Raw genomic sequence first — 15,840 nt, forward strand, 5'->3', positions numbered from 1 at the left:
TGATGACACAGCGAGGAAGTTAGACAACTGCAAAATTAGACGTGAAATGTTGAATGCTGCCTTCAAATGTTAGTTCATGACCAAAAACAAGGAATGTTGCCTCCATTTCAAAGTCATACCATAACAAAGATGGGTGATGCAGATATGTGCTATGAGTTAAAAATCAAGTTGTTAAGCCAAATAATCCTATTGGAGGAACATCCACAACTGAGCATTATACCAGAGGTTGAAAATACCGCTACGGTTGTAAAGTTCTTTTATGTTCTGCGCTCGTAGGTAGCACGCCGCGCCTTGTACACGTCCACCGCGGCGCTCAGGGGTCATAGTTACGACACCTGAAGGTGGGTGTATAACAGCCCGAAACAGGTCGTGCGATAATAAAAGAACTTTACAGCTGCAGCGGTATTTTCAACCTCTGGCAAGTTATTAAGATTCAGTAATGGCATAGTGCTGACGGAATACGTATCAGGTTCGGTGTAGAATTTAAAAGTGGATTAGTGTGAATCTTAAGAACGATTAACACAAATTTTTTGAACAATGTATAGTACGCAGCGAAGAATGTACTTGCAAAATTAATTTAGAAGAAAATATATTAAAAATCCTCGATACAAACTTCATCCTACAACATTCACCCGAATTTGCGAAGAATTCTAGATCATAATCATCTTCGTGGAATAAAATTACCTTCTCTTTACCATAGGTACTATGGCTCTGCAGCAAAAGTTAGCCTTAAAAACTGCGGTTGTATCCTGTACAGTTTGTACAAAATATCAGTTTATGGTGTCGACCGGAGACTAATGCAGAAAAATAGAAAGTAGTGCTCCTGAATAATCATAAAAATGTAGCAGCTCTTGAAGACTAGGTGTGGTTTCACCTCATGCAGAAATGTCATTCAAATAGCTGGGTCTGATCTTGTTTTGGCGTATTATGCCCAACAACCAACGAAACTCATTGGCAGATAAAACAAATGGTAAGCTTCAGTACGTTTTCACGGTGGCGGAAGTGGAAAGTATTACACGGTATCAGTAAACTTTGTGAAGATATTCGTCAGGTAACGGGTATAAATGGTTAAACCGTAATTACATTCAAAACTGATGTTTAGAGTGACGCTACGAGCACGAATACACTCTTATATTCGCTGTGGGATGCAATCAAACAGACTCTGAATGATGCCCTAAGGGATTTGTTGTCATGCCTGAAACAAATGCTGTGTCAGTTCATGAAAATTGTATAAATCTATGTGTCTTACTGACGCATCTCAGACACGCTCTATGGGTGACAAAATCAGGGCATCATGTAGGATAAGCAACAATCTGTAGACTCCTCAAGGAGTTTGTGTTGTGAACTGCAGTGGGAGGTGTTGCATTATGCTGTTGGAATTTGTAAATTAGTACTCTGGTCATGAAATGTGTGAAAATAATATCTGCCATCCTTACCGCATACTGGTGTGCGTTCTACCTCCTTTCAACACTCCTGGATATGACAACAATCCTCAGTATTCAGTATCTCTCCTCTAGGTTTTGAGTTTCCTGAAAAACTGGTTCATGTGACCTGTCACGAGGTCATCTACGGATATCTTGGCAGTCAGTGATGGCATTGCCACCAACAGAAGCGAGGTACAACACCGAATACCATAGAATGCCAGCCAATGTTACTGTTTACGCCAGCTCTACACTGTGTAAGTCTGTGTCATCAGTGCTATTGTCTCACTGCTAAACTATGAATGTCATTCACAGTTCTCAACCCAGCTATCATTTTTTTTGTCTGCCTCAGTTCGTTGTGACAACATGCATGTAACCTCTACCCAGATTTCCGCAATTGTCATATGATTATCAGTGCCATTCCAATAATCCTGTGATATAGCTGTGATGTAGTCCTTCTGCTAGGACCTCTGGCTACACTTCGTGCCACGGCGTTGTTCCCTCGTTGTGCAGTTATATCACTGAAGTCAGCCAATTGTGCGGTTGTCCATGTTATGATCTATGCCCCTCACGCCAATGGTTCAGCCTTTCCCAAAGTGTGAGAGACGGAGATAAGCTGCCTACATGTCCAAGTCATCTGGGCACATTTTGTTGCTGACTCCACCAGAAAAGGTCTAGTAACGTTAGATATAACTCATCATGTACAAACATCTTATGTAGGAATGGCTTTCTTCTGTTCTGAAAATACTGTAAAAGAAATTGAAAGGAGATAGACAGTGACATTTCAAGCGCACTCTACATTGTTGCCAAATTTCTGATGACATCACCAATGATGTCACACAATGTTTCCAGAGTTCCTCCCTCCCCCAATCAAAAAAAAAAAAAAAAAATCGTTCAACTGGCTCTGAGCACTATGGGACTTAACATCGTAGGCCATCAGTCCCCTAGAACTTTCAACTACTTAAACTTAACTAACCTAAGGACATCACACACATCCATGCCCGAGGCAGGATTCGAACCTGCGACCGTAGCGGTCGCGCGGTTCCAGACTGAAGCGCCTAGAACCGCTCGGCCACTTCGGCCGGCCCTCCCCCAATCCTTCTGATGTAAGCCAACAGCCCATATGTATAAAACGGTGGGTGAACTTCTTTCGGGGTAATTAATTTTAAAGATGTAATAGAAATGAGTGTCTTGCTGGGCAGGTCCGGCCGCCTTGGGGCAGGTCTTATTACATTCGATGTCACACTGAGCAACCTGCGCGCCGGATGGGGATGAAATGATGATGAAGACAGCACAACACCCAGTCCCGGAGCTGAGAAAATTCTCCGACGCAGCCGAAAATCGAACCCGTCACGCTGAACACTCAGCTGTCGTGGAGGACATTAAAGATGTAAGTAAATATGAAATATGTGTGTGACGTTCAGTCTCTGATAATGATAGTATTCTGATTGAGGATGAATAAAAACAGAAATTAGAACACAAAAATTAATTATTTCTGATGAATTCTCAACTTTCTGATTGCGAGTTTTAAAATATCCTCTAACGTCTCCTAACAACTATTCTGCAATGCTCCTATACGCAACAGACAACTTACCTTGACTTGCAGCTGCAACAGCGTGATCAGCAACATGCTGAAATATTAGAAAAAGCAATACTGCGATCCATGCAGAGTGCAGTGCGTAGACTAATTGCAACAATTACTACCATAATTTTATACATAGAAATTGATAAGGAGGGGTTTGGTCAACTAACCTTAAACAATGTAATAAAAACGAAAGAAACCAATAAAAACTTCTTCTTTACTATATTCAGGAAATTTATGATTTAAATACTGACAAACTTAACACAGACTTTTAATTAATCCACAATGACTATACACAAATGACTATACACAACAAAAATACGAATCTGGACACAATAAAGATACGAATATTACTTCGAGAGTATCCATACATAAATCTGACAAAATCCCACCAGTGCGCAAGCATCCAACAACTACGTGCACCGAAAAGACGAATTACCAAAAAATACCAAAGTCTCCTCCGGCGCTATCCCCTCGACAACTGCTCGCAAGCTACTACTCGCGATAATAATATCTCAGACTCAAGAGTTTGTGCATACACACAGCAGAATCATAGACGTCCAACTTTCACGAGAAATTCAAAAAATGATTTAAAATTAAAGACAGGTTTCTTTCTATGTTGTCACTGTGGAAGTAGGGCTATTGCCCTGTATATAAATAGGTGGGAAATCCAAAAATCCAAGATGGTGCATTGTTTTATTGGTGCAAGTAGGTCACTTGTACTAAATACAGAATCGAGGATGGCTACTGGCTCTTCGTCTGATGTCACTCTAGTTGTCGCCTGTACGAGAAACTGTAGAACCCAACAAGCTTTGCTCTGTTGGTGGAAGGAGGGTACCTGGTCTAAGTATAGAAGACCACTGGATTTTCCCCTGATGTCCCATACTAATTGACATGCTAAATTCAATTCAGTTCAATACAGAACAGCCAATGTTGCAAGATTTAATTCACGACTAGTTTCGGGTTATCTGAACACATTTTCAAATCATCTAGAAAGGTGTAACCGTGTTTTTTAAAATAGTTTATAAAACAATCAGGATCATACATCAACATACACTCCTGAAAATTGAAATAAGAACACCGTGAATTCATTGTCCCAGGAAGGGGAAACTTTATTGACACATTCCTGGGGTCAGATACATCACATGATCACACTGACAGAACCACAGGCACATAGACACAGGCAACAGAGCATGCACAATGTCGGCACTAGTACAGTGTATATCCACCTTTCGCAGCAATGCAGGCTGCTATTCTCCCATGGAGACGATCGTAGAGATGCTGGATGTAGTCCTGTGGAACGGCTTGCCATGCCATTTCCACCTGGCGCCTCAGTTGGACCAGCGTTCGTGCTGGACGTGCAGACCGCGTGAGACGACGCTTCATCCAGTCCCAAACATGCTCAATGGGGGACAGATCCGGAGATCTTGCTGGCCAGGGTAGTTGACTTACACCTTCTAGAGCACGTTGGGTGGCACGGGATACATGCAGACGTGCATTGTCCTGTTGGAACAGCAAGTTCCCTTGCCGGTCTAGGAATGGTAGAACGATGGGTTCGATGACGGTTTGGATGTACCGTGCACTATTCAGTGTCCCCTCGACGATCACCAGTGGTGTACGGCCAGTGTAGGAGATCGCTCCCCACACCATGATGCCGGGTGTTGGCCCTGTGTGCCTCGGTCGTATGCAGTCCTGATTGTGGCGCTCACCTGCGCGGCGCCAAACACGCATACGACCATCATTGGCACCAAGGCAGAAGCGACTCTCATCGCTGAAGACAACACGTCTCCATTCGTCCCTCCATTCACGCCTGTCGGGACACCACTGGAGGCGGGCTGCACGATGTTGGGGCGTGAGCGGAAGACGGCCTAACGGTGTGCGGGACCGTAGCCCAGCTTCATGGAGACGGTTGCGAATGGTCCTCGCCGATACCCCAGGAGCAACAGTGTCCCTAATTTGCTGGGAAGTGGCGGTGCGGTCCCCTACGGCACTGCGTAGGATCCTACGGTCTTGGCGTGCATCCGTGCGTCGCTGCGGTCCGGTCCCAGGTCGACGGGCACGTGCACCTTCCGCCGACCACTGGCGACAACATCGATGTACTGTGGAGACCTCACGCCCCACGTGTTGAGCAATTCGGCGGTACGTCCACCCGGCCTCCCGCATGCCCACTATACGCCCTCGCTCAAAGTCCGTCAACTGCACATACGGTTCACGTCCACGCTGTCGCGGCATGCTACCAGTGTTAAAGACTACGATGGAGCTCCGTATGCCACGGCAAACTGGCTGACACTGACGGCGGCGGTGCACAAATGCTGCGCAGCTAGCGCCATTCGACGGCCAACACCGCGGATCCTGGTGTGTCCGCTGTGCCGTGCGTGTGATCATTGCTTGTACAGCCCTCTCGCAGTGTCCGGAGCAAGTATGGTGGGTCTGACACACCGGTGTCAATGTGTTCTTTTTTCAATTTCCAGGAGTGTATAAAAAAATACTTGACTTCATTAAATATAAATGTATAATATTGATTTGGTTTGTATACTATTTCGGAAAATACTGTTTTGTCTGTCTGAATGATCTGTAAATGTGTCCATGTATCTCAAAAGTAGTCATCAATTAAACGAAAGGTGAATCTTACATACCAAACTGGTTAAGACAAGTTGCTGAACTGTAATTAATGCAGCATGTTGGAACTCCATCAGCTAAATTCAGTTCAAATCTAATTAATTAATATTGATTTAAATTCAGTTCAATTCAAAAACTGGGAGTCCACATTTCCCGAGTTTAAAATACCGCTAGTTAGCCCAGCTGTGTAAAGTTTAAGCAACTGCCTCTCTAACATGACATTGGAAGTTTTGTAACTAGTAGGCGCCAGCCTGTAACCAGCTGGCGGGCAGCCCCGGGAAGCCTCCTTTGAATGCAGCCCTCGTCTAATCAACAGCGCCAGAGGTCCCCCCCTGCATGAGTCTCGTAATGTGCTGTGAAATGGCTGCCTTTGTTGGCGGTGTTGGGGTCATCGCCAGATTTCCTGCTTACGCTTAACAAACGCGAGGGATTCTGGGCTTCTGGCCCACATCCCACGTCTTGATGAGATAACTGCCCTGTCCCCTTCCCTTTCGAGCTTTCTGGTCCGCTAATAAAAAGAGAGATTATACGGGAAAAGAGATGTATTCACAAATAAGGACAGTCAAACTGGGAGGTCACTCACGCGATTGCGTACTAAATATAAATACGACATTCCTATTCGATTTGGCGTTTTTAACTGTTCTTTTTATTTAATTTTCTTTCAGTATGATTTAACAGAAAACTAGGAGATTGCATGGCGCTCATTAATTTTAATATTGGTTTTTAACACCAAAGTTTACTTTTTAGTTCAAGGTGAGTACTCGTTGGCGCTTTTAGATGTCCTCTGACTTGAGAATACGTTTGCCGAATGTTTTAACACGCGTTGTGTAATTTAGTATTTTTTACATATAAAAAGCAATATGTAACGGGAAATCACCTTGAGTACCAGAAAAGTGCGTAACAGCAACAAATAACTGAACGCCTATCCATTTATTTGTACTCTCACTCTTTTCCACTCAGTCTACTAACGTCAGAGTTTTAGCCCGATTAAAGTAAAGTTCATACATAACTTCTTATAGATTTTTATGTTAGGAAGCACTGTCTTCACCTATGTCAAGAATAAAACTTCATTCGGTTCTCTACAATGTTCTACAGAGAATCTGTCTATCAAGAATCGTATACGTCTCCCATGTGAAACTAAAACTTGCCGACTTAATGTATACAATTTTGCTTAATTTGTGAGTCATTGGTTATTAGTGTTACATATTTCGATAGTGGGATTACAATACAAGGTGTACAAATTACTGGCAGTAGAAAAGTATTGTATATGAAAATTAGCGAAAATTAGGTAGTATACTACATTAAAAGGTCCACATATACTAGTTTAATATAGTATTAAAATTTCTTTCACGTGGTCTGGAAGATTGGTTTGTAACAACCACGTATTTTTTCTGAACCAGAGTGTCATATATAATTGTCTTTTTAATATGTGTTTCAACTGTTAACTTTAAACTGAGACCCTCTTCATCAGTTTTCACGAACAAGTAATGTTCCAATTTTCTTATCTCTTGAGTTGCCTACTTACTTGAAAGACAAAGTGCAGTAAAGTACGGTTCAGTCAGGCCATCTTCAAAAAAATGGTTCAGATGGCTCTGAGCACTACGGGACTTACCTTCTGAGGTCATCAGTCCCCAGAACTACTTAAACCTAACTGACCTAAAGACATCACACACATCCATGCCCAAGTCAGGATTCGAAACTGCGACCGTAGAGGTCGCGCGGTTCCAGACTGTAGCGTCTAGAACCGCTCGGCCACTCCGGCCGGCTAGGCCATCTTCACTATGTTGTCCATTCTCGACATTATCACCACATCCTTTTTCATGAAGCTCTTGCATCAGTTTAGTTATGCTACTTGATGTGCTGTCTGTCAACAGTGTATCATACATATTGGCTTATCCGTCACGTCCCCCAAATTGCTTTTGATGTGTGATATTCATGCTCATTTTCTTGAAGTTGTTGTCTTCGACACCGTGGTCAATCGCTGAAGCATGGTCGCAAAAATGAATCCCGTCTTCTTGAATCAATTGCTGACTGTAGCGGATGCTACTTGTTGTTTCAAGGCTGAAGGAATTCACGGAATTGCATTCAAAACATTGATAGATTTTCCGAGTTCATATCCAGATTCAGCACCGTCCATTCGAGACAAAATGTGTCTAACCACTTTTCGCCTGAAAAACACTCTGAAGTTTTGAGTAATTCCCTGATACAGTGGTTGACATAGTGAAGTTGAATTTGATGCCAAGAAGATACTTTCCACATTTTTTTAGTACAGCATCTCTAGAAAGTTGCATTATCAATATACGAAATCAGTTTCTTCCTTTGCCTCTCCATTTCTCTACAAAATTCCACCAAATTTCATTATTGCCCTTATCATCCAACATCGTTTATTAACATACCCCGCAAAGCTCAGTTTCTCAAACCAATATCCTCAAAATATCTAGCCTTCACAGCCTTACCATTAAGTCTTTTCAAATTCGCGTATCATATTAACACACAATAGAACAATGAGTATTTCTTTTGAAATTTTCCCTCTTTTTTCATCTTCAAGGCCATTGTTTTACTGGAAGACCTCCGTCATAGTTAAAAATGTTTTCTTCTTCATAACCCTCACAAATTCCTGTTACCCTTGTCTGCCAAACTGACACAATGTTTTCACCCGCTGAAATGGATTCCCTACACACAGTTAGAAAAGAGATGCTGTAGATGCTTTAAGATTGTGAAGTTCGAACCCCTTGGCGATTGCAAGTGGTTTCTAGCGAATCTTAGGTCCAATAATTGGCAGTTTATTCCTAAGAGCACAGTAGAACCATTCAAAAGTCAAACTGTCAACTTTTAAAACTGGTGTGTTGGTAAAAGCGCGTTTACTGGTAAGATTATCATTTCCAATCCACGATTTCAGGAAGCCCATTTTGCTTATTAAAATGTCACGTATCTATGTTTTTTTACAACAGAGAACCCCGTCACCATATCGCTAACACTAAGTTTTTCCTTATCATAGACGCTGATGATGTCGAACTTTTCATTCAACGTTAACCATTTCCGCTTTTGTGACATCTTAGCGCTGTAGTACATAAGCACTCTCACTTGAAGACAAAAACAATTGCACTTAAAAGACGTACATATGTATGACAATGATTGTTGCCATTTACATTACAAGCAATATTTTCTTTCATACTGTCCGTTATTTGGAAGTTTTAATTGTTGTTTGGTACTACATTTCAGTGTCCGCGTCTGTTACGGAGAATATACACTATTCGCAAGAATTTTACTATAAGCGCTAGTGTTACTTTGCAGAGGAATTTTAAAATGTCCACTAGCGGGAAGCGTCCGTTACATAAACTTTTACTGTACTTAGCGAAGAAACGATGCGTCTTACATTCTTGAATTCTTCTTGAATACCAAGTCGCTTGCAGCTGGGACAGTACCAAATCTTCTCCTGTAGTCCACATGGGGTGCATAAAACACTTAGGAAGGCTTCCAATTACAAAACCAAGCTGCACTTAAGAATCGATTGCTGTTTGTAGATTATTCGAGCCAAAATGAAAGTCCTTTACAGACATCTTATAATAGCATACTTACTTGCAAAAACGACTAAGATTTGCGTTTCCTTCGAATTTATTAAGAAAGTCTCAGATTTCCAGTGAATTTGTGCACTCAGCATGTCGCACTTGCAACGTGGAATATTTTTTCAGCGGTAGAGTATTAATGCAGAAATATTCACTAATAAATTAAAATTCCACGAGACATATTCTAAACCAGGGCTCTCCGAGGTACGGGTAACGGGTCAGACATGCGTGGTATCCGGCCGCCGTAATTTTTTTTATTACAGTCGAACTTTGCTTATCGAGCACCACCAATAACGAGTGATTCGAAAAGCGAGTAGGTGAAAACGTCAGAAAATGACTCGCTTAAAATTGTTTTGCATGAAGAGTCTTTTAAGTGTTACCTTTTTTTGGTCTTTTATAACCGTTTCAAAACCACATGCTGGTCTAGATAGGTCTCTTTGCCTATTATAAACGAACCCTATGAATGTCATCGTTCTGCTATAAAATACCGCTCTTTAAAGTAGAAGCTCCGACAACGCTGTATTCAGTCAGCTGTACTGCAGTAGGTACCAACTGTACCACTCTCAGGCTTCCGTGACGATGTTGCAAATTCTCTGCAACGGTGTTACAAGATATTTTCTTCTCCAGCGCGTGGTAACACTTTCCCATGAATTATCTGTTTGTAAAATCCAATTCTGAATTGTCGCTAACTAACACAAATTTGCGAAACATGCCCATACGGCAGTAGCTACGCACGCTACGAATTTAATTAACGTTTATGCTATGTCTATTTACGAAAAAAAATTGAAGCACAGACATAAAAAATATCTTTGGACTAATTTCTTCTAAAGTAGGATGAACTGATCTATAAAAATAAAACATGCAATACCATATCACAAATCTCTTTGAATACCTATTTTTTTCCGAGTAGAAGGTATTGACTTATTCTACATGTATACCTACGGAAAAAAGTGTTTGAAGTCGCGAATGTTAATTACATGATCATTAAGCAAAGCAACACTGTATAGTGTAAAATTAGCAGTGGAAATAAATCATCGCAAAACATGTACAACAGGCAGTTGTTTTTATTCTATGAACAATTGAGATACACATTAACTGACATACGTAATGTACGTGTTCATTTTAGTTATAATTAAGTAGGAGATTTCCTGAAAATTTAACGTGCCTATGTGATATACATAGACAATTCACATAATGAAATTAAGAACTGTAATTATGATTATGAGATTTAGGGAGCTGTAACTTCCCACTTACGATTGTTTGCTGTTGTGGATCAAGTTTACTGGTAGAAATTAGCAGCACCAACATCAAATTCTCATCAGTTAGTTTAGATCTGCAAATATTTTTTGTGTGTTTCATTCTGGAGAACCTTTGACAGAAAAGGCCACGCCCAATCCTGCAGCTGAGCAAACTGTGTGTATGGACTCTCAGAAAATTCCAGAAATGATGAATTTTTTAAACATTTATGTTTGTAAAAGTCGCTAGATTGAAAATCAGTCATTTCTATTTGAAGTTCTGGGGCAAAGAATCTATATCAATGTTAACAGGATTTTGAAAAATCTTGACATCGTTTGCTACTGCATCAAAATCTGAAAGACGACTCAAAATTTATTTTTAAAGCGCTCAAACGTCGGTTGCCAAATCTCCAATAAATGGAGTCTCTGATTGCTGACTGTATGTATGGCATGTATTAAAATGCGTGAATCATTTTTGTTCAATTAAGACTGAAATAAAACTATTTTCTTTTGTCGAAAGGATTTAATATGAGTGTACAAATCAGGCAGTCGCTGGATTGCTCCTTGTAAGTGTAATTTAAAGTTGTCCGTATGTTCAGTTAAATCTGTCCAAAATGATAACTTCCATAAGCATTCGTCGTTTCGTAACTCAGCCAGAGGATGGTTCCTTTCATTCAAGAAAATTTCGATTGTTGTTCGGACCTCAAAAAATCTCGTCAGAGCTTTCCCGCAGCTAAGCCAGATTACTGCATTATGATATGGCAAGTAATTTTCTTCAATCTATTCTGTAAACTCGCGGAATGGACTATTATTAGAGCATGTGACTTAATACAACTAACAGCTGACATGAACGGCCTTAAAACTTCTGACATATCCAAGCATTTTCAGTGCAAAGACTTACTTCAATAGACACGGGAGCAATGTGACACCTTTATTTTTGCCACACATGTTTTTGTCATCCTCAGTTGCAATTCACCTTAATTTTTTCCATTGACTTTTGATTTTCCGAACTGCATTTTATACCCCTTTAAAAATTTCTTCTCATGTGGCCTTGTTGTAAATGCTATGAAAGACAAGAAGCTCTTCATACACTTCACGATTTTTGTTTATCCCTCGAATAAAAGTTAACTCCTGTGCAGTATCTGGAACATCTGTTAACTCATCCAGACCCGAAGAGAACCACTCTAAGTGTGGAGTTTCCTCTGACAATTGAGTTAATAATTAATATATTTTCAACAGTATCGTTTACTCTTCCAGCCACAGTGTTCGTTGACAAACTGATGTTTTTAAATAAATTAGTTTTTTTTTGGACACATTCATGCAATCCTTTATTAATTCACTGTCAGTGTATGGTTTTCCATGTTTTACTGTTGAGTGAGCAGCGCGTAAGCTATCACGAATAGCTGCGTCTTGCTCAGCATTTACTTTCTTAAACATTTGCTAAGATTTCAACATACGAACCTCATCTGAGTTCGTGCTTGCTTACATTTGGTGTAATAGGGCAGGAGTTTGTGGAAGCTCTTCTCCTAACAGCGGGACAATCTTTTGCAGTGCCGTTATCTTGATACTATTTGATCAAGTCGCATACAAGTTATGTCACTGAAGTTCTCTTAGAAGATCCTTGCAAATATCATAGAAAAAGTATACACGTCCATTACAAAAAGAAAGTCAGTGTTGTAATTCGTCGACTATAAACGATAAATATTACTTGCGAAAGTCAGGAAATTCACCAAATTCTCCGCTATAAATTGGCGATATATTTATTAGATCTAGATATATTTGAGGTGGCCTGTCTGAGCTGCCTTACCCTGTACATGTAACACATAAAACGTAAGCGTGTAATACTACGAAAAACTAAGTTCTAGGAACCAAAAACTAAGTTCTAGGAATTTTGTTTCAATGTATTTGTGAGATGTAATCTTACCTTAAGGATTTACCGTAATAAGTCAGATATTAAAGTTACAAACAGTGTATATGTTTTAAGGCAGCGTAATTCACGGCTCGAAAATTACCAAGACTATATTCACACAGTTTTGATTTTGGCTTTGTCATTAGCATGTTGGGAACTAATACAAAACTATTGAAACCAACATAATTAGGATTTTTCGTGTACAACCATAAAGGCCTTAAATGCTTAACGTCAAATATTTAACACGTTAAGAGATTTGTAAAGTAATCAAACGTTTGCAGCTGTTTTACACAAGGGAGTTCGATTCTTTAAAGAACTGGGGATGGGTGGGGGGTTACCGTGGTTTGGTTCTAAATCAGGATGCGGGAAGGTATAAACTATTTAGGGAAACAAAGGCTTGATTATTACTGAAAACAGATTGATATGTATACAAATTGCAGTAGTCATAGACATGCATAGAATAAAAATTATTTAAAAGTCTACCTTTTGTCTGCCTCTCAGTTTAAGATGGATTGACGCTTCCAACCAGAACATTGAAATTTTTGCCAGCCTCACATCAACACCACCTAAAAGGCAAACTCTTTGTAAAATACAGGAATTTCTCCAGTTTGTAAATAAAATCCCAGTTAGTTACAATGCCACAAATTGAAGCTGGTACGCCGTATATAGCACCAGTCCGCAGCTTGTGGTAGCGTTCTCGCTTCCCGAGAACGGGGTCCCGGGTTCGAATACCGGCTGGGTCAGGGATTTTCACCTGCCTCGAGATGACTGGGTGTTGTTGTACCGTCTTCACCATCATCATTCACCGGAAAAAGGCGATGGCAAACCACCTCCGCTAGGACCTTGCCTAGTACAGCGGTGCGGGTCTCCCGCATCGTCCCCTAAGCTGTGTCAAGGAGTACGGGACCTCATCATCATCATCATCATCATATAGCGCCAACAGCTAGGTTCTCATCACAGAAGAGAACCTCGTGTTAGGATGGAGCACCTTCTTCTCAGCATGACCGAGGCAACGAGATGCCTGTCATATAAGGCGTTAGTGACGTGGGGCTGTCGAGATCCATCACTGATATTTTAAATATATTTTTAGGGTCTGGCCATGCAGCTTGTAATTTGGGGGACTCTGAAGAGTGGTGCACTTTGCGAAAGGTGTTATTGTGTATTTGCTAAATAAAAATGATTCCATTGTGACAGCGTGCAACAGCAAGCAGTTTCGAATTATTTCAGAATAAAAAAGGTTTGCGAAATTATTTAGTATCAATAACGCGTTTACCATTTTGGGGCACCATCAGATTGTGTAAAGGTAGTTTGGATATTTTACCCATTCGTCATGAAGCCATATAAAACGGAAAATATACCCAGTTAAGATACTGCTGCGTCCATTCTACATTTTGCATAGCTGTATGGCGAATGGATTACATAGCCAGTTGCTTTTACACAACCTGATGGTGACCGAAATGGTGAAACGCGTCACTGATTTTAAACAAATTCCCAACCAAGACAGTTTTTATTGTGAAGTAGTTTGTTAAATATATTTTATTTATATGTTTTAGAAGTACCAGCGACTGTGCTATTTGGCCAGATCCTATAAAATGGCGCGACCTTTACTTTTGGTGGCGGGTGTGAGTCCAGTCCACACTGCGATGATTGTGAAAGGCCGGTAACTGGGTATCTGCTGGCATTTATAATTTTATAGTAATCCTTCGGCCTGTTTTGTAATTAAGTGAGTGCAGTGCTGGTTTATTTTAATAAATTGTTGTTGTGTGTATGACGCTTATTTGACGACCTAGTCTTATTTCTCCCCAGGCACTTAGCTGACTGACCATTACTGCAATACCTCTAAAACTCGGTTGTACTTGTGAACCCACGTAATCTATAGTCCATTTGTGCCCAGCAACAGGCTCCCCAAGTTACAAATGTGGTCTCCGTGCATACGGAGGTGGCGAGTTCGGAGATGACGTCATAGTACCCTCTGACAAGCTTAAAGTGGGTATAGTGTTCTCATTTCTGATTTTTAGTCGACATGTAAGCTGTTTCCATGATGTAATATGGCCCGTCATTTCTCCCCCTGGTGGAATACGCAGTCGTTTCCACTCGGTTTAGGCCCTTTACTATGGTGAAATGGTTCAAATGGCTCTGAGTACTACGGTACTTCTGAGCTCATCAATCCCCTAGAACTTCGAACTACTTTAATCTAACTAACCTAAGGACATCACACACATCCATGCCCGAGGCAGGATTCAAACCTGCGACCGCAGCGTTCGCGCGGTTCCAGACTATAGCGCCTAGAACCGTTCGGCCACTCTGGCCGGCTACTACGGTGACCTAGCTGCAGTTGAGGAATGTGCAGCGTCTAGTTTCTGTGTGTGTGTGTGTTCCTTGTAAAGTATTATCCAGTTTCAGAAAAACCTTTGCCTACAGTTAGGTGCTAACAGAAAAATGTTTTACATTGTTGTGGTAGTCCAAAGATGTACTGTTGGTCAAATTCCGTAATAAACTTCTCTTATTTTCTTTTCAGTAAAAAATTTAACTTATTGTGTTCAGCAACGCAAGCAGGGAGGTCGAGCTTATTGGTTGAGATGCATGATCACTATCAGAATAATTATAGGGCACGAATCTCTCCTCCAAGTAGGAAAAGAAATCCGCGTTGCCTTTACAAGACATTATTTGTTGCTTGTGAATTAATTTTACTTGCAAGACAGAATCTTCATCAGTTAGTATCAACACCGAACCGATTCTCTTCCTCTTCTCACCAACGGACTTCTGCATACTCTAGATGTAGATGTAGATGCTGTCATTCAGCCCTCCAACCTCCGTGAAGCACTGAATGTTATTGCATAACAGCCTCCCAAATGTTCGAACTTAAGGAGCATTCTGGAAACCTCTTCAACTGGTTGGGCTGTCTTCTGCACCGATATACCTACATCAGCTTTAAAGTCACGGTAACCCGCCGTGAAATTTGCGACGCACAAGAACGCTCTCCTGCACCTGACCTCGTCTCTCTGCGACAACCTGCCCCGCTGAACGCGAGTAGGGTTACGGTCAAACGCTTGCATAAGTTTTGCGGTGAGGCCCGTACTTCATCCCCTAGCGTCGCCGCCGCTCTGTACGTATCGCCAGGGCGCGTTCGTCGTCGCTTTGGAGAGACTGCCCTTATCTCGCTCGGCCACGCCTGGCCTGGTTGGCTTCCATGAATCACTTTACCCGCAACAACAGCCACGCAGAAGGCATCAGACATTTTTCACGATCTGACGACGTACGAGTGCTGTAAGAGAAAATGGAGCGCCGGGCGGGAAAAAAATTTCGAGCCTGTCACGCAGCCTAGCCGTGAAATGCCACCTAGCGTCAGGTGGTCGCGTGTAAGTGTGACATATTTCACAGCAAAAGCGGCGGCTGAGAAGAGGACGGAGTACGGCCCGCTACGATTGAATAAGCATTCTCGTCAGACAACGACGCCGTAGGTTCGTTCGAGTAACGATCACACGGCACGATCATACGAATGCGTTTG

The sequence above is a fragment of the Schistocerca serialis genome, chromosome 8, assembly GCF_023864345.2.
Source record: "Schistocerca serialis cubense isolate TAMUIC-IGC-003099 chromosome 8, iqSchSeri2.2, whole genome shotgun sequence".
NCBI classification, from domain to species: Eukaryota; Metazoa; Arthropoda; class Insecta; order Orthoptera; family Acrididae; genus Schistocerca; species Schistocerca serialis.